Source organism: Pteropus medius, unplaced genomic scaffold, assembly GCF_902729225.1.
Source record: "Pteropus medius unplaced genomic scaffold, Ma_sr-lr_union100, whole genome shotgun sequence".
In the NCBI taxonomy this organism is placed as follows: Eukaryota; Metazoa; Chordata; class Mammalia; order Chiroptera; family Pteropodidae; genus Pteropus; species Pteropus medius.
In genome coordinates, this window is record NW_024350927.1 from 3,014,386 (window position 1) to 3,033,854 (window position 19,469).

Genomic DNA, 19,469 nt, shown 5'->3' on the forward strand with positions numbered 1-19,469 from the left:
TGGATATGGAAGGCGCTCCTGGGGAGGGGTCCTGATATCAGAAGGCGCTCCTGGGGAGGGGTCCTGATATCAGAAGGGTCATTCCAAAACCTCACCCCCAAGGATACTGTATTAATAATCACAATGACCGGAACCCTTGTGGTCCAGCCAAAGGTGAGTCAATAGGAGAACAGAGTTGGCTTTCCATAACTGTGTGTCCTTGCTTCCCTCAGAGTGAGGAATAACCCAGGCAGAAGCCCGAGGGCTGGCCTAGGATGGAGGGTGAATAAGATGCCCAAGGGCGAGGAAGAGTCTCCCACGGGCTCTTTTAAGAGCAGGACGTCCTCTCACGGGCTCCAGAGCCAGGAAGACCTGGGCCTAAAACCTGACTCTGACCTGGGGAAGCTGATTTTCATTGCTGAACTCCATTTTCACGGTGCGCTTTTATGAGGGCTTGTTATGAGCCTGTATGAGGACAAGTGGCAGAGTGTCAGTTCAGAGTACCACAGACTGGTGGCGGAAACAGCAGACGTGGACTTCTCAGTTTTGGAGCTGGAAGTCTGAGATCGGAGCATGGCCAGGGGCTGGTGAGGGCTCTCTTCCTAGTTTCTCACACGGTGGGGGGTGGGGAGAACATGTGCACTCAGGTCTCATCTTCACATAGGGCATCTGATTCCACCACGGGTGTTCCACCCTGTGACCCTATCCAAACCCAACGACCTCCCAAAGGCTCCACCTCCAAATACCATCACCTTGAGATTACAGCCTTCCACATATGAACTTTGGTGGGGGTGTATGGGGGGACGATGCAAACATCTGGTCCATAGCATGAGATACTGGCAGCAAGAGGCACAGATCCAGGGAGAGATATAGTGGACATGGACCCCAACTTCAGGCGGAGTCCTTGGTATAATTTTAGAGAGAGGTCAGCTGTGCGGCCAGCTTCCTCTCCAGCCAGTGGGGTGTCTGGAAGCCTTCGAGGCCTGTGCTCCAGCCAAGAGGCAGTTTTGTGCGCCTGCTAATTCTCCAGGTTTCTTCTAAGTGGGCAAAGTCCCCAGAATATTCACCCCACTTGGCCAGTGTTTTCCGCCCTGCTCTTAATTGGAAGCTAAATGCGACTCAAGTGATCATTAAAGCACCATTCTAAGGGGGACCCCATGGAGCGTGGGCACGGAGGGCATCCTGGCCAGGAAGGGGCTGCCTTCCACGGAAGGCCCCTGCAAAGTGGCAAATGAGCAGCAAACCTCAGCAATTATGCAAATGCGAGTCTGCATCTCATTTCCTCCTCTGCAACTTGTGGGAATCGGCTCTGAGACCTCCCTCCCTCCCTCTTAATGAATGCTAGTTCCTCTGGGGGAGCATATCTTCCCAGCAGTGCTTTTTTCTCCCTTCCTTCCTTTAAAAAAAATACAAATAATGCACAAGTTCACTTTTTAATTTTATATATATATGTGTGTGTGTGTGTGTGTATATATATATATATTATATATATATACATATTTTACAGAAAGCTTTCTGCAAAATTCTTCTGCCTGGGAGTGAGGGATCGTATCCGATATCCAAACCCTTCAGGTGGAGGGTGGAGGGTGGGTGGGAAAGTTGGGACAAGTACCTGGCAAGGGCATTTTTATAAGCCTTTTTTTTTTTTTTTTTTTTAGGTGAGGTAACCTTGGTTGACCTCACAGGATTACTGCAAGGACCTTTGTCATTCCATAATCCCTAATTTTTATTTTTATGGCCTACAGCACCTGGTTTTCCTAGGTGGTCTCCCATTCAAGTATTAACCAGGCCTGACCCTGCTGGGCTTCCGAGATCAGACGGTTTCGGGCTTGTTCAGGGTGCTGTGGCGTAGACTGCAAGCCTTCATTAAGTAATCTGCATAAGGTCACAGCCCTGGCGGATGGGAGACTAGGGTGTGACGGAGCACTTTCCAGGCTCCAAAGCCTCTTCTCTGTCCCCTGAACACACGTTTCCCCCTCTTTGCATGAGAACGTTTCCCACACACCAATGGAGTGTGAACCTCAGCCGCAGACTTCGTACTTTACCAACATGAACTGGTATAAAAATCTGGATTCATGGATTTGAATTTTGTAGACCTGCTCAAGTCACAAGATTTAGAAGGAAGTGCTTTATGTCTGATTACGCCCAAGACAATCCCTCCGCTGGCCTCCTCACTGTATCCTACATAAATCATCGTCCTTCCCCCATCTACGTCCACACCCAGGGGTCTGGCCCTGCATCCTGTCCATCCAAACCCACCCTGACTCTTAGGCCGAAATCAGGGACCCAGAACTCTACCCAGTGGCTGGAGCCCACGTTGACCTTCTCTGAATCCCCAAGGCCTGTGCAAATTTATCACAGGCCTGTTCCAGGAGAGCCCCCACGTCCTGGCCAAGGGAGCCCCAGTCACACACGCTCATGGACACCCTCTGCCCCTTCGCTCGTTCCTGTCTGGCTGGTAAGTTTGGGAGAAGGAAAAGGGCCTGCCCGCAGCCTGCCTGCCCAGGGGACGTAGGCTATGCATTCTGGTCTGTTCTCTGCCAGAGATAAGGACTGGGAAAGATTTAGCTCCTGTAGGTACAGAGTTGGGGGCCTTCGGTCCTTCAGCCCTGCCTGCCACTGGGGTGGATCACTGGCCAAAACCCAAGTCTTGTTTCCCGGTCAGCTCTGTCAGTAACCATTGTGATTTCCATTTGTCTTTCTCCTGCGGCTTTAACTCTCAGTTGAAACCTAACTGGGGATAGAAAGTAAAAGGTCCTCTCCAAATAAAACCTCACAAAAGCCATCTCGTATCATTTGTCATTGTCTCATATGCATCAACACAGTCTCTCTGCATAAACAGGAGGCGCTCAATACATGCTTACCGAGTGAGTGCATAGCCTCTGGAAGGCGTGCCTCCTGGATCTCCCCTGGTGGTCTCCAATCATGGATGCTCTCTGTGAACTCTCGGCAACTGACATCAACCAAAGTTTGCTGCCCGCTGAGCTGTGGCCACTGTATAAACTGAAAGTATTGGTACCCCTAACGCATTCTCCTAGGAGGCATCTTCCATAACGTGCACTGTGGTAAAAGGGTCTCTCTAACTCTGAGTTGTCCAAATGCCCAGTTAGGCGACAACAACACTCTGATGAGGGTGTGTCCCCAAAGGTGGCCATCGTTTATCTTATTAGATTTGGGGATACAGTGTCATAGGGAGGGAAGAGTGGGCCTGGCGATCGAGAGAGCCAAGTGCCCGTTTTGGCTCTGCTCCTCACATAGACAAGTCAATTCCCCTTCCGGGCCTGTTTCCTTACAAAAGGAAAGAGCTTCATTCAGTGGACCAAGGGGAAGCGTCGTCTCTCAAACCCACTCACTGGCTTGGCAGTGGCTGCCATGACGGTGTATCAAGGATCCAATGCTAGTCTGGGATCCTCAGGAAGAAAGGTGCTGTGATCAACTAGTGATGTCTGCCATGGAAACAAGGTGCAGTGGTGTTCAGTGTGTCAAGCATTTGACCCGGGGCCGGATGACATCAGTGATGCCCGGATTTGGGACCGAACTGCAGTGTAGCCCAGTAGTTACGAAGACAGGCTCTCGCACCAGACTGCCAGATTCAAGTCCCTTCCCTGGATGTTGATCTTGGGCAAGTCTCACACCTTCTCTGTGTCTCAGTGTCCTCTGCTACAAAATGCAGGCAGTAGGAATACCCAGTTTATAGGGAGGTTATGAGGATTAAATGAGATCATCTGCGTTGTGGGAACAGTGCCCAGCACTGACTTAAGTGCTACGTATGCAACGGCTGTAAGTTAGACGGTGATGCGATTAGACTTCAGCGACAGCGACGGTAAAAACTAACTGCTGTGTCTCAAACGGGGCAAGTGAAAAAGGTCAGTTTCAGGACGGCACACAACTAGACGCCAAACCCGTACGTATCCATTATGTCCACACGGATACGTAACATCCACACGTAAAGGCCTGGAGAGATCCGGGGGATGCTCGTCAAGACGTTAACCGTGATGACATGTGGGTGGTCGAAAGTTAGGGTTCACTTACAATGAGTGTGTATCATTTCCCCCAGGCCACAGAGCTATTTTTTTAAAAAAGCCAAGCAAACATGTAAACACACAAAGCTTCACATCTCTCCAAAGGGAAGAGGCCGGAGTCTGGAGCGTACTATAAATGACCTCCCCACATGACGTGTCACCTCCCCACCCCCAACTGTGATCAGGCCTGGGTCATTTTTAGCTGGGAACAAAAATAGTACCTCAGGGGCCAAGCTGGGCCTGGCCATTAACACCCACAGAATGCGTCGCTTATTTCTAGTAATAGTCTCATGATGTGGAAACCCTCCTGATAAAAATCTCTAAAATGGTGTGTTTTTTGAAGTGCAGGCACCCTCCTCGCCACCTGAGTGAGCAGCCTGGGCTCAAAGATAAGCCACCTTTGGGAGATGAGAGTAGGTTCCTCAATATAAGAGTAATTAACATGTCTTTGAATTAATCGTTTCTTCCCAGGCCTTGGGCTCCTCAAGGCTGTGTAGAGGGAATGGAAAACAAATGGGTTTTTGAAGAGTTTTTTTTTTTCTTTAAAGAAATCTTGTCATATACAGAAATCAAAGAAGCAACTGTTTTTCAAATAGAAAGCTCCAGAGCATCCCAGATTATGAGTTTGAAGAGAAAAGATGCCAGGCCAGGAGCTTTTCCAGGTACGTGGGGTTGCTCTGAGACGGGGTGGGAAATTCGGCCTCCAGTGCTGGAAATGCAGGGGCCGTGCCCGCTTTTCTTGAGCAACGCCCTGAACACCTGGGAACAGGTCAGAGGCGTTCACGGCTGTGGCTATATTAGCCCATGAGAACTGTCGTGAAATCGTTCAGTGCATTTTCAAGGATCTCGTTTCAAGAAAACTTTTACTATGAAATAAATGCATATACAAGTTTGCAAAAATAGTACAGAGAGGTCCCCCGCATCCATAAGAAAGCATCTCCCAACAGGGGCATCTTCATAACCATAGTGCAATATCAAAACCAAGAACGTGGCACTGGCATGTGTCCGATTTCTCTGTCTCTCTCTCTTTCTCTCTCTTTCTCTCTCTCTCTCTCTCTCTCTCTTTTTGGTAGCAGGGTATGTCTTTGTTCCACGACATTTTATCACATGTATGTCCCTTAGAACTGGCCAAGGACAGCACCTTTCAGAGCAGGCAGGAAACAGAGAAGCTGGAGAATGTCTGTTAGCTCGCAACCTGAACAGGCTGGTGGCCTCCGTGGGAACACACGGGTCCCGGGTGCCAATGCAGAAGGGCCCAGAAAAATCAACCTATGAAGAAATACTCCCCGTGCCCCCTGGAAACCGGAGTGTCCCCTCCCCTGCAGCCTGCGCTCCTACAATAACCATGGAAGAGTCCAAAGAGCCAGGCTGTATCTAGAGAATCTGTCACTGCCCCTTACGACTAATTCCTTGATCCATGTCCACCTCCTTGTGCCAAGCCGAAGCCCTCTCCTGGAGGAGGTTTAAGATAGGCTGAAGAGCGCCTGGCCTAGTGAGGACGTCTAGTGGCTAAAACCGATGAGACGGTTTTTCAAGAAATTTTAGCACGTCTGCCCATGTTTACAGTGGTGAAGGAGCAGAGCTGACATTTAACAGAATCAGGATGTCCACTTGGAACATCAAATAGGTTTCAACTCATTAGCCAACTGCAATGGATTGCCATTTGCTGCCTGTAGTACTGGGTCGAGAAGGATTCTGAAGCTGAGGCTGGTCTCTGTGGTCAGAGGTGCTGGGATCAGTTAGTAATGTCTGCCGCAGGGAGCGATGGCTCACAAACCATGTTTATTTATCATCCTTGATGTTAACAGCAGGAAACTGAGGCCAGGAGATTGGAGTGACTTGCCTGGGGTCAAAAGGAAAATCGGAGACAGATGGAAAATAGATCATGTATTTTTTTTGACTGGTTAGTGTTCTTTTCCCTACAGAGTTCTAGAGATGACTGTGATGCTTGCAAAGCTTTCTGCTCAGAAGTTGTGGCTCAATCCAACTGAGCTTGGATATCGTCACAATCCTTTGAGCTAAGGATAAATATTCACCTGTCCAGGGGCACTGGAGGTTGGCATTAGCGAGCCGGGTAGTGACAACACGACTTAGGCTTATTGGGCAATTACTACATACAAAGCCTGTGACAAGAGTTTTGCATGTATTGGATCCGTTAGTCTATGCGATGACCTTTGAAACATGAACTTAGCATTTGCCTATTTTACAGAAGAAGAGGTTGAGGCTGAGAGACATTGATGTCAACAAAACCAATGTAAGTTAACAGATGCAGAACATTTGCCATATGCCAGCCTTTTACGGGTGACTTACAGGCATTCCTTCACTGAATCCTCCCACCAACCCTATGAGGTGGATCAGTTATTATCCCCACTTTACAGAGGAGGTAACTGAGGCGTGAAGAGATTAAAAAAACAAGAAGTGTACAAGTTGACCCCCAAAAGAGGTCAACTTGTCCAAAGTAACAAAACTGGTAAGCTGCTGGGCGCAGGTCTGTGGACTCCCAACCATGTGACGTGTGACATCCACTCTATTTACTGCTTCTCCAGCGTGGGGCTCGTTCCTAAGCTGAGTTCCTCCCACTTTGCTGTGAACGGAACAATGTCAGAAAAAATGAGAAAAGTGGTATTTTTTGGCCTATCTTTCCTGGAAGGCTCATTTGGATTTACTTTTTTTTAAAAGATGATTTTCTGGGAGAAAACCCAGTGGGATCTGAATAAGTCTTCCTTTCTGGGTGAAAAGAGCTGGGAGGAACCGGATCAACTGCTGTCCGAGTCCCAGGAAGAGGGTCTGAAGGATGGACCTGTTTTCCAAGCCAGCACTTGATGATCAAAAGCTTTCTCGAAGCCAACCCTCTGATCATCCCGCCGCCATTTTACTCAAGAGAGTAAAGAAAAAAATTGCAATTCTGGAAGATCAGAAACACAAGAAAACTGAAAACCTATAGGCCAGCCTTCTAAACTAACGATACCACTTCATGCCCATTAGGATGGCTATCACTTAAACAAATGAAAAATAACAAGTGTTGGGGAGGATATGGAAAAAATCAGAACCTCATACACTGCCAGTGAGAATGTGAAATGGTGAGGCTGTTGTGGAAAAAGGTTTGGCAGTTCCTCCAGAAATTAAACGTAGAATTAGCATATGATCCAGCAATTCCACTTCTCAGCATAGGCCTAAAACAACCAAAAGCAGAGACAGATGCTGGCTCACCCATGTTAACAGTGTTACTCGCAACAGCTTAAAGGTGGGAATGACTCGAATGTCCACCAACACATGAATGGATAAACACCACGTGGCATAGCTATTCAATGGAACGGTATTCCTTTTTAAAAGGCAAGGAAACCCTGACACACACTACGACAGGGATGAAGCTGGGGGACATTCCACGAAGTGAAACGAGCCAGTCACAAAAGGACAAACATCATATGATTCCACTTATACAAGGTACTTAGAACAGGCAAAATCCTAAAGACAGAAAGTAGAATAGAGGCTGCCGGGGCTGACGGGCAGGCAGGAATGGGGAGTCAGTGTTCAATGGGGCAGAGTTTCTCACTGGGAAAATGAGAAAGTTCGGGAAATGGATAATGTCAATGGTTGTGCGACACCGTGAATGTATTTAAAGCCACTAAACTGTACCTTTAAAATGGTTAAAAGGGTAAATTGAATGTCTTGTATCTCTTTACACACACACATACACACACACACACACACACTCTAAAAAGGAACCAGCCGCAGACATCTTTAAAAGACTGCTTTGACCTTTGGTGCTGAGAAATCCTTAAACGTGCCCCACTTTCCGCTGAATAAAATCCGCACAAATCCTTCGATTCTCAAGGACCCGCGGGAGCTGCTTTCCTCGCTGCCTCCCAGCTCCGCCTTCCTGCTTCCATTCTCGTCTCCCACCTCCAGCTTTTACCTGGAACGCCACCCACCTCCCACCTCTGCTGTCAATGGCCTCCTGATGCTTTCAGTGCCGCCTCCTCTGAGAAGCCTGCCTGGATCATCTCATCTGCAGGAGAGTCTCAGCCCTCCGTGACCTCCTAAAGCACGTTGTCTGCAACTGGCCTCTTCCTCAAGATGCTGGAGGCAGAGGTTAAGTCTCACAATTTTAATCCCCCATAATCCTGGCTAGAGGGCCTGGCATCTTCCCAACCACTCCGTGACATGTTAGATAAGTAAACACATGACTCTGCAGTCTTGTCTACTCCAGAAATCCCACCCACATTTTGGAGAAGATTATTGACTTGGTATGCGAGTCAAGAGAATAATCACCTCTTCAAGATCCTGATCTCAATTCCTTCACATATATCCCCACGAGTGGGGTTGCTAGATCACAGGGCAATTTGATTTTTAACTTTTTAAGGACCCTCCATTTTGTTTTCCATAATGGCTGAACCAATTAACATTCCCATCAGCAGTGTGTAAAGGTTCCCGTTTCTCCACATTCTTGCCAACATGTTTTCTTTTGTTTTCTAAATATCAGCCATTCTAACAGGTGTGAGGTGATAACTCATAGGGGTTTTGATTCGCATTTCCCTGGTGATGAGTGATGTTGAGCATCTTTTCATGTACGTACTGGCCATTTGGATGTATTCTTTGGAAAAATGTCTATTCTGGCCCTTTGCTCATTTTTAATTGTATTACTGGCTTTTTTTTTTTTTTTTTTTGCTATTGAGTTCCCGTATCTCAAAGAGACATCTGCACACCCATGTTTATTGCAATAGTATTCACAATAGCCAAGATATGGATACAGGAGATGCGGTATATATACACACAATGGAATATTATTCAGTCATGAGAAAGAAGAAAATCCTGTCATTTGCGACAACGTAGATGAATCTGGAGGGCATTATGGTAAGTGAAATAAGTCAGAGAAAGACAAATTCTACGTGGTATCACTTATATGTGGAATCTAAAAAAAAAAAGCCAATTTCATAGAAACAGAGATTAGAATGGTAGTTGTCACAGGCTGAGAGGAGGAAATGGGGTGACAGAAGTCAGTTATAAGGAGAATAAGTTCTGAGGCCCTAATGTATAGCACAGTGACGAAAGGTAATAATACAGGATAGCATGGTGATTACAGTATTGTACAGGGTATATTTTTTAAGTTGCTTAGAGTAGACCTTAAGTGTTCTCACCCCCCTCCCCACACACACACGGAGCTAACTATGTGAGGGGACGCATGTGATAATTATCTTGATCTTGGTGGTCATGCTACAGTGTATATCAAATCATCACGTTGTACACTTTAAATGCATATGATTATATTTATTAGTTATTCCTCAATAAAGTTTAAAACTTTTTTTTTTTTAAAAGAGAGAAAATCACCTACCCTTATTCACCTTAACATTGGAGATTATGTGCCATCAACGAGCCCGGAGGTTGCTGTACCCGTGCCAGCACACAGGCCCACCAAGGACTCTGGGTGCGGTTTTGAACTCTGATAACTTAGCTCGCGGTATATGCAAATGGCATTCTCAAACCAAACCAGTTAAGAGTTCCTGGTAAATCAATCATTTTACACAAACTGATAAGATTCTCCCTTCAGAGCCAACTTCTGCCTTATTTCATTTCTTCTGGATCATCAGCTCCACGAGGGCAGAGACCACTGACTTCCTGGGGGTGTCGCTCACGTGCCCGGCGCCTGGGGCTCTGCGCGGAGCAGGCTCTGGAAGACCCCCTCGTGTCGGAGAGAAACGGTCCTCCCTCAGCAGACGCGCAAGGTGCCGAACGGGGACGATGGCAGCAGCAGTTGAGTAAATAGTGTCGAAGTCGGCATTTGTCTAAGTGATGCTCTGATGGGTGCATCAGAGCTTGTTGTCAGCGGTATCAATTCTGGTGCCGACGAAGACCTCCCTGCCTGCTCTTTACTCCACGGCCCCGCTGTTTCCTCCCATCTAACCCCATAACGTTAGAGAAATGAACCCATTCTAAGTTTATGGCCCCGAGAAGCAGTGGATCCCCAGTGCCGGAGCGTTTTGCCATCCCGAGCAGTCACTCAACGGTGAGATTAAAAAAGCCTCCTTTCGGTTTTATTATGACTATTAGTAACTGTTAATTAGAGTGCTGTAGGAACGCAGCCACTTGCCCCCATTCTCGGAGTGCTAATTGCTCTTGGCTTTGCTACCGGGAATAAAAAAAGCCCCACTATTGTTTTGAGAGATTCCTTATTTACCTTATTGTACCATCATTCCTTACAACTATCTATTTTGAGCTGCTTATCGTTTAGAAACAGTTGTGGAGAAGTTTTCCTTTTGCTAAAGGAAAAACGTTTTTCCTCTTTCGGCGGTCTAAGCCCATCTGGCCCGCCGGGCTGGTCCCGGCGCCGTGCGCTCCTGGGCGTACAGGGCTCGGCTGCCTCAGCTCTGTCTAGGTTTGAGGCCAAAGCTTTTGGTTAGGGCAGAAGGCAATCCGACTGTCTCATCGAGATCTTCCATCAGCGTCATTTCCTGAGACTCAGACTACGTGGTTAGTCTGGTAACATATCGTGGGCGGGAGAGCATCGAGGCCGGATGGGGCTCTGGAGCCAGATGCTACAAGTCAGGACTGTGCCGACCTTGGGGATAGGTTGTGGCTGGGAGGGGCCGCAGGGGCCTCTGGGTGCTGGTGATGTTCTGCTTGATTTCAGTGCTGCTCGCGTGGGTGTGTCTACTGTGCAAAACCTAGTTATCCACGTGTAAACTGACCTCTTCGGGTCTCAGTTAACTTACCTGTAAAATGGGGCCAATGGTTCCTACTTCTAGGGTTGTGATCAACACTAAATGAGATAATACTGAATATGGTGGTTGGCCAGTACACAGAAGCCACGTAAAGCACGGTAGGAGCCATTATAAATACCGCTATTGTTAGTATTAATGTATCAAAATGGCCAGGTCAATGCTACCCGGACCTAAGGCACCGCTGAGGGCTAAGGTCAGGGCCATGATGACGCCCATGATGGCAGCTCCATCCTTACAACTACGGAATCGGAGAGCCTCCATGCTTAGGCATGAAGCCATGTTGGATGACTTCCTCCAACGTTGTTCTACATAAGGAAACCGAGGCCCAGAGAGCAGACGTGACTTGCCTGTGGTGACACAGCAGGACCGCAAGTGTTGCCCCATAAACCACACGATGACCTCCTCTCCATTTTAAGCAGGATCCTGGGATCTGCTCCAATCACACGACACCACTCGTGGGGGCGCGGGGGGCGGGGGAGGTGGTGGCAAGGCCCTGGGGGAAGCGCTCAGGACACCACACTTGCTTCTCTTGATGACTGTGTAGGAGTGGTTTGGGGGTGTCCGGCTTGCATTTTCCACCCCTACTGGTACCAGCACCCTAATTTAGCTTCAGGGAACCACCCTGACCCCATTCTCAGTCCCTGTAGTTGGATTAAGACCAACCTCGCTCTTCGTCCCAAGGATGGGCACCTGACTCAGGCCAGAGAATCAGCATATTCCACCTTCTTGGCCATAAGGGACCTGGGATCAACCCCAGGACTTGCTGGAGCTACCGGGAAAGTGGCTCCCTCTTCCCACTGCCAGTGCCGAAACGGTTCAAGGAAGCCAGGAGCAGCAGAGGGTACGGAGGGTCCCCGAAGAGCCTGCCCGAAGCCAACGCCAGCACGACAGACAGCGGAAATGGGAGCTGAGCGGAGAGACAGGTTTCAGCCCTCTGTCGAGCCTTGCTGGCGCCTTTCTAAGCTCGACTACTCTGGTCTGGGAGCTAATTAAAGTTTCATAGTGCTTTATTTTGGTTAAGCGAGCTTAGAAAGTATTTGGGCTGCTATGAAAGAAGTCTCGCCACTGCGATGACCTGTTATTACCTATTAGTGTACCTGTTAGTGTAGGCACCATAGGCCTGTCTGACCCCGACCCCAGGTCTCTTCCTCTAGCCCCAGTCTATTCCGAGTCCCTGCCGGAGACAAACCTCTCTTGCCCAAGCACAGCGCAGTTCGGCTTGCTCTTCTCCTTCCCATATTTCAAATCCAGCAAAGCGAAGCTGTCAAAGGATGCACATCTCACGTGTGCATTCATGGAGTGAGTGTGGGAACATCTGTTTGACCAGACTCAGTGCTCGGTGCTATGTGCGCTTACAAAGAGGGGTAACCCTTTTACGATCTGGGCAGGCAGGCAGGCAGGACACACGCTGAATACCAGTGACTCTCAGGGTAAAAGGCCTGCATCCCTGGTTCCCGCCACTGTGGTTGCATGCAAGAGGGGCTCAGCAAATAGTTTTTGAACTGTGCTCAACGGCTGATATAAAAAGTGACAAAGCAAGAGAGTTCACTCCTCCCCGGATGGGGTGATTCAAAGAAATGTCATTCGAGCTGACACCTAGTGGAGTTTTGATAGGTAGAGACGGGGAAGGTTCGTCAGGGAGATCATAGCAAGTGAGAAAAGGTACCGGGAGAGCAACCTCAAGGCTTATTGTTCCAGGACTGGAACAAAGAAAAATGAAATTGGTTATTGGTTGTTGGATCGACCGGCTCATTGTTTTTTTTGTCATTCATTTGTTCTTTCATTCATTCAATCATGTGTATATGAATGCACTAGTTAATTCAACAAATATTTATCCAGGGCCCTGGGAAGTTACTGGTACATGGTAGTTCCTCACTGAATGAATGAGCTTCTACTTTGTATTTGCTATGGTGCTAAAAGGTGGGAACACACTAGTGAATTAAATGGACATGAACGTGGTCCTTGACATCACAGAGCCTATAATCTAGCCACTCATTCAAAAACATTTATTTAGCCTCTGCTGTGCACCAGGCACTGTTCTAGATGCTGGGGATGAGCGGTGAACAAGAAAGACAACCTTGCCTTCGAGGAGCTGACATTTCAGTGGTGGAAAAGGACCCTTCTAATGGGTTTGTCCTTTTGTTTATCCTGCTCTTTGAACATCGAAGGGAATTGCTGCCTGCACTGGGTTCTTTCCTAGAGTGAGGAATCTCATTGCTTGTGGATAGTTCTGTTTTCCTACCTAGTTATCTCATAGCACTAAGAAGGTGAGTGTACCTTCCTACAAGGAAAATCCTAAAAAACAAATCATAGTCCACAGGCGACACTGAGTTAGGTAACAGGAAGGCAATATTTGCGTTCTGGCTCAAATAGTAAGATTTAAATATATTTTAGGGTCCCTCACCAGTTTCTTACAAAACATGCCATCACACTAAACTTTCATCGAGGTTTACTTTTGTTTAATTTACCTTGGAAGGGTTTTTGCCTCAAAGCGCCGTTCTGGAAAGCCGATCTTTGAGTAAAGAACGGGAACCTAATGGCCACGAAGTGGATCAGGTCCTGAAACCCTTTTGCGCCCTCTCCGTGGCAGCTCAGCAAGTCGCTCGGCATCACTGAAGAGGGGACAAGAGCACACAGCTTCGGGAGCAGCAGTCCCCTCGCGGAGCTGGCCTGCCTTTCCCACGGAGACTGTTGAGCTGGTGGGAGGCTCTGCTGCACATTCTCTCTCGGGAGATGCCAGAGGAGCAGCCAGAACCGTTAGAACCCCACAAGGCAACAAACCCTAGAAAACACTGCATGCCTCTGGGTCTTTAAACGCCCATGGATTTTCCCGGGCTGAGGTAATTTCCGTGACTGGTGCTGCCAGCCAATCCCTCTTCTGGCATCCTTCCAGCTGACATTTATTGACCCATTCTGTGCATTAGGCATTGTGCTGGGTGCTGTGGAGGTGAAGATGAGCAAGGCAGGATCCACTTCCTGGGGCAGCTCACAAGAAGAGAGGCAATTCCATCCATCCGCCCATCGAGCCCTCTGTCCGTCCGTTCATTCATTCATTCAAAGTCAAGCACCAATTATAAATGGGCCCTGGCCACAGCACAGGCAAACCACCAGCTCCAGCATCTTGGAGCAAGTGCTTGGCCAGCACCCAGGATCTCCGCAGGAGCATAAAGAAGGAAATGAGGGACCGTTCTGCCCAGCTGCTTAGGGGTGCACACCCCTCTGAGAATTCCCCCAAACTAAGATCATCCACAGAGCTTTCCCTCATTCCCCAGCTGCGAACAGAGGGCAGGACCTCCATCCCCACGGGCACCATGGAGAGGAAGTGTTGGTCATTCCCTAGGAAATGACAACACTGGATCCCCCCGTGCTGTTATTCCCAGATGTAGTAACTGGAACGTCCGGAGTCCAGTAACGGTAGAACCTGTCATTCTCTCGGGGGCTGGCGGGAAGGAGAGCTAAGGGAGTTCCAGGCAAAGGAAGGAGAAATAAAAGGGTGGTGGAAGCAGCCTGGCGTGTAGCTCAGAATCACAGAGGCGCGAGGCCTAAGGTGGGAGCAGCGGCCGTCAGAGCGGGAGGTCCGCGGGGCCCGGGTGACTCAGGCGGTTAGAGAAGGAGAGCGCCAAGCCCAGATGAATTTTTTTTTTTGTTTTTTTTTCAGACAAAGCGTAGTATGGAATCAGGGTGGGTAGGGCTTCTCGCTGGCAGCTGTAATGATTCGGAGGAGAGAAGCAAACACGCGCCATTGCAGAGAGAAGGCAAGGAGGAGGAAGGACTGGGGGGCAGGTTCCCATGTCAGAGGACACATCAGACTCCTCCCTCTCTCCAGTAATGCCTTGGGCGTCAGTTTACAGGCCTCTTGCTTGGGAACAGGGTCCATGTGCCCGGGACTCAGCCTTCCCTCACAGCATAGGATCTTTGGTGCTATTCCCATCACCCCATGGCTTAGTTCCCTGAGTGGCAAGGATTTCTGCAGCCACAGCTCCCCAGGGAGGGGCCGATTTGCCTCCTGAGGCAGCTGGGCATTCACCACAGCCCCTGAGCAATCAGCTTGGTTCTGACTGACAAAAACCCAGCTTTGCAGGGCAGATGGTCTCCTGTTCAATGCAGCTGTGTCTAGATTACTTCCTCTCAGAAATGGTTTCTTTTTCCATATTCACTGAACAGCAAACTGCCCTGTGAACTAATATCCTACCTCCCTGTCCCTTGACCAACGGGCCCAGGGGCAAACTTCCTACACAGAATTCCACAGGATCACTCCAAACCGTGAGAATAAGCCTCCTGGCTGCTTCTAGGAACCCCAGAGCAGATGCAAACCTCAAGTGTGCACAGGAGACCTTCCCGGGCTCGGCACACGTTTGCACATGGGCGGGCAGGTAGACAGGTCAACGTTTTGTGATTTTGAGGTTAATGAGGAAACTCCGATTTTTCTGCTCTTTTGAATGTCCTGTGCCCTTGGCTTGTCCAGTTTGCCCTTTAATCCAATTAACTTCTTGATTTGAGCTTCGAACGATAGAAAAAGCAGGAGGATTTGGAGTGAAGATGCTGGGAGATCTTTGAAGCATCTCAGAGTGAGAAAACCACACCCTGTTTCCTGAGCCAAGGCTGAAAATAGCTCCTGAGAGTTTCTCTACCTGTCTGAAGGGCAGGGAACACTGGGCTTATGGAAGAGTCTGGGGACCTCAGGGGCTTTTAAAAGGTGGTCGGTTTTCTAGGAACATCAGAATGCGCTCCCATAGGAATGAAAATCTGCCAGAGAATCCTCCCTCTCTCCCACCTCCACTGCCAAGGCCAGCACCCAGCAAGGCCAGGCCATGGGAGTAAGTGCACAGAGGACAGCCATTCAAATATTTCTCACTTTGCACAATCCTGGCCTTAAAATTTGGCTCAATGATTGAAACGATTTCTTACTTAGATCTAGCTGTATTTTTGACAGAGGGTACAGTGACAGCTCAGATAGACCTACTCTTGAACCCAAATTCCGTCCTCTGCTTCCTCCTGCAACGTGCTTCACCTCCTGGGGCTCAATTTCCTTCTCTGTAAAATGTAGATCACAGTCCTCGACCTCAAGAGGATGCTTTTATGAATGAGATCTGTGTGTAAGCCTCTTTGAGGGAAGAATAAGATCTCCTACGGAAAGCTCTCAGTTTCTAGGGCTTCAGTATATGAAGCCCTGAAAGTCACCTGCCTCCACCCCCTCCCTTCCTCTCCTCCTCAGGCTTGTCAGAGGCACATAAACTCTAAGCTCAGTCATTGCCAGTGGTCACAAAGCCAGGAGGAAGCCTCTGTGCCTGAGTGAATGGCCACAGGTTTATGATTTATTTGTTGATTAATTGGATGTTTGGAGACAATTCCATTGCAATTACCTTATTGGCAGGGCAAGATATACAAGGGATGCCAGCATCGATACATTAAGACCGAGTGTGCCGGGTAGAAGCCAGGGCTCACGGCGGTGCTATGTCATCTGTGCCGTGGCCCACGGGCAGCTCAGAAAGCTGCTCCTGGGGAAGAGAAGGTTCCCACACACCATAGGCAAGTGGGGTGAAATCGAGGGGGTGGCTTTGGGACCCCCTAGCTCAGCACCATCTCAGACGGGGTTTTCAAACAGAAACACACCGGGGCCAGCTGAAGCAAAAGTCGTCATTTACCACATGGGGCCCCAGGGAGAAAAGGCTAGTCCCTGCCACTCGAGTGCCAGGAACCAGAAATCACGCTGGAACTAAGGATGGCAGGTAGGATTCTAAGATGGACCCCAAGACTCCCACCCCTGGTGTATACAACTTGTATAATACCCGCCTCCTGAGTATAGGAGAACCTGGGATTGTGATGGGGTTTCACGCCCATGACTAGGGTACAATCAGAGAGAATCCTGGTGGACCTGACCTAATCAGGTGCGACCTTAAAGGGGCCTGAGCCCTCCCTAGGAGTTCGGAAGCTCGAGAATACCTAGAGAGGGGGCCATGTGGCAAGCAACTGCAAGTGGCATCTAGGAGCCGAGAGCAGCCCCTTGCGAACAGCTCTGAAGAGAACGGGGGCCCTAGTCTTACAACCACAAAGAACAGAATTCTGCCAATAACTACATGAGCTCGAAAGAGGGCTTGGAGTTCAAGAAAGGAACACAGCCCAGTTTCAGCCTCATAAGACTCTGATCAGAGAAGCCGGTGTGGCTGTGCCCTGACTTCTGACCTACAGAAGCTGTGAGGTAAGTGTCCGTCATCGTAAGTCACTGTTTGGGGAAATTTGTTACGCAGCAACAGATAACAAATACACAAGGCAACTGCATAGCTACTCTCCCGACCCTTCTCCCCTTCGGGCCCTGTGGTTTCTGTGTCCACTTCTCCCTGCACATTTGCTTCTTCGTTCTTTTCCTAAAGACCGGATCTCTTCTCTCAGCACCCTGTGGATGAGGTCTCCCAAATAGATTCACCCATTCAAAACGTATCTGCTGAGTGACAGCTATGTGCTGAGGCTTGTTCTCAGGTCCGGACACAAGCCTTGTTTGAAACCCAATTTCAAAATCCAAGAGAGAGTCTGCTTGGCTCGGCTGGATCATTCTACAGTGGCCGAGGTGGCAGGGTCATGTCAAGCCAAGCGTGGCTGCCATGGCCTCACCTGTGGATGGTACAACAGCTCTGAAAGGTAGGTAAATAACCAAAGGGCCTTTTAGAGCAAGAATCGGAAAACATTTTCTATAAAGGGCCAGAGAGTAAATATTTTAGACTTTGAGGGCCATGTAGTGTTTGTCTAATTACTCAACTCTGCCACTGTAGAGCGAAAGCAGCCTTAAATGACATATGTAACATAAGCGAGCGCGGGTTGCGTGCCAATAAAACTTTATTTACCAAAATGGGCAGTGGGCTGTCATTTAACTTTCGTTCTAGAGTTATGGTGAAAGAGAAGTACTTTCCAAAGTCCCTGGTTTCCAAGGACAGGGTTGTAGGAAGTTAGAGTGAATCACCATGCTGTAGTGAATCACCATAATCTTAGTGGCTGAGAACAACACAAACTCATTACCATTCTGTATTTCAGATATCTGAAAGGGTCTTTCGGGCTAAAAACAAGATGTCAGCAGAGCTGTGCTCCTTCTGGAAGCTCTAGGGGTAGAACCTGTGTCCTTGCCTTTTCCAACTTCTAGAGGCCGCCTGCATTTCTTGGCTGGTGGTCTCTTTCTCCATCTTCAAAGGGTGTCTCTCCAACCTCTGCTTCATCTGACACTGACTTTCTTGCCTCTTCCCTCTTAGAAAGTCTCTTGTGATTACATTGGGTCCGACTGAATAATCTATGATAATCTTCCCACCTCAAGATCCTTAATCATATCTGCAGTCTTTTTTACCTTGTGAGGTGACATATTCAGAGGGTCCAGGGATTGGGACGTGGACATTTGGGGCGCAGGGGAGGACAGTGATCTGTCTATACCACTGGGCCAACTGCCGTGTTACAACTGCCTCCTAAGTGTTCTCCTTTTTTCTACTTTTGCTGCTAGACAGAGCCTTTGACAGTCTGATGAAATCCCATGACCCCTCTGCTCAACGCCTCCAAGGATTTCTTACCTCCTTTAGAGTCCAAGTCCTTACAATGGCCTATAAACGGGTCAACAGATAGCAATGTTATTGTTCAGACTGGGAACTTTTGAGAGTAAAATGGGGAAACATTCGTCATTCTGGCGGTGTTTTGACAAACTGGACAAACTGGACGTGCCGTCGCCCTGCCAGGTACCCTTTCTTCCTCCCACCGCATGTCCTATCATGTTGCCTCCTGATCGGTCCTCCACCGCCTGTATCCTTGCATGTTGGGGTGCCCTGAGGTCCCAGGATCTCTGTGCTTCACCTCAGAGATCCACACAGCTCCCCTTGCATCCTTCACATCTCTGGTTAAATGTCACTGTCTCTGCGAGACTGTCCCAGATCTCCTAATTTACAGTTGCGACATTTGCTCCCATCTTCCTCCCTGCCTTTCTGTAGTACTGTCCACCTCCTCACCTACTCTTACATGTGTCCAATGCACACATGTCCTTATTTATCTTCTGTATTGTTGGTCCCTTCCACAAGCAAGTAAGCTCTTTGAAGGCAAGGATTTTGGTCTGTCTCGTTATCTTCATCCTCAGCGCTGAACAGCTGGCATACACTTGGTGTTCAAGAAATATTTATTGAATGAATGCATGAAGTAAATGGGGCTGTGGCCATGTCTCCTCAAACTCTGTAGCCTGAATCTACTCTGAAAAAAATCTACTTGGACCATGTGAGTATACAGCTTCTTCTCCCTTGACCATCCTGAGATGAATAGCTGCCTCCTCTGTACTTTTATGGAAAGGAACACACCTGAGCCAATGGTTCCTGAAGTGTGGTCAGGGGACCACCTGTATCAAAACCATTTGAGGAGCCTGTTAAAGATACAGATTTCTGAGTCCCGCCCCAGCCCCAATAAGCCGGGAGCCCACGTAGCTATATGCTTAGTCCCTCCCTTCCCCCATTTTTAGGCACGTGGGGATTTTAGGATGCTGACTTACAGGAAACACACACCTTCCGCCCCCCATGCCATCTCCTCCACTGGAAGTAACAGAGCCAACCATGTCTGGCTGCGTGCGAACATACGGGCTCGGGGGACCAGCTGGTCCATCACATTGCCTGATCTCCCCCAACTTTTATTCTTCAGAGGTGACTCATCGACCTGCAGTGGCTCCATGTTTCCCCACGATGCTTTTCTTCTTCTTCTAAGGCCACAGGTTGAAAAGGTTGCCCACTTCAGGCTCGAG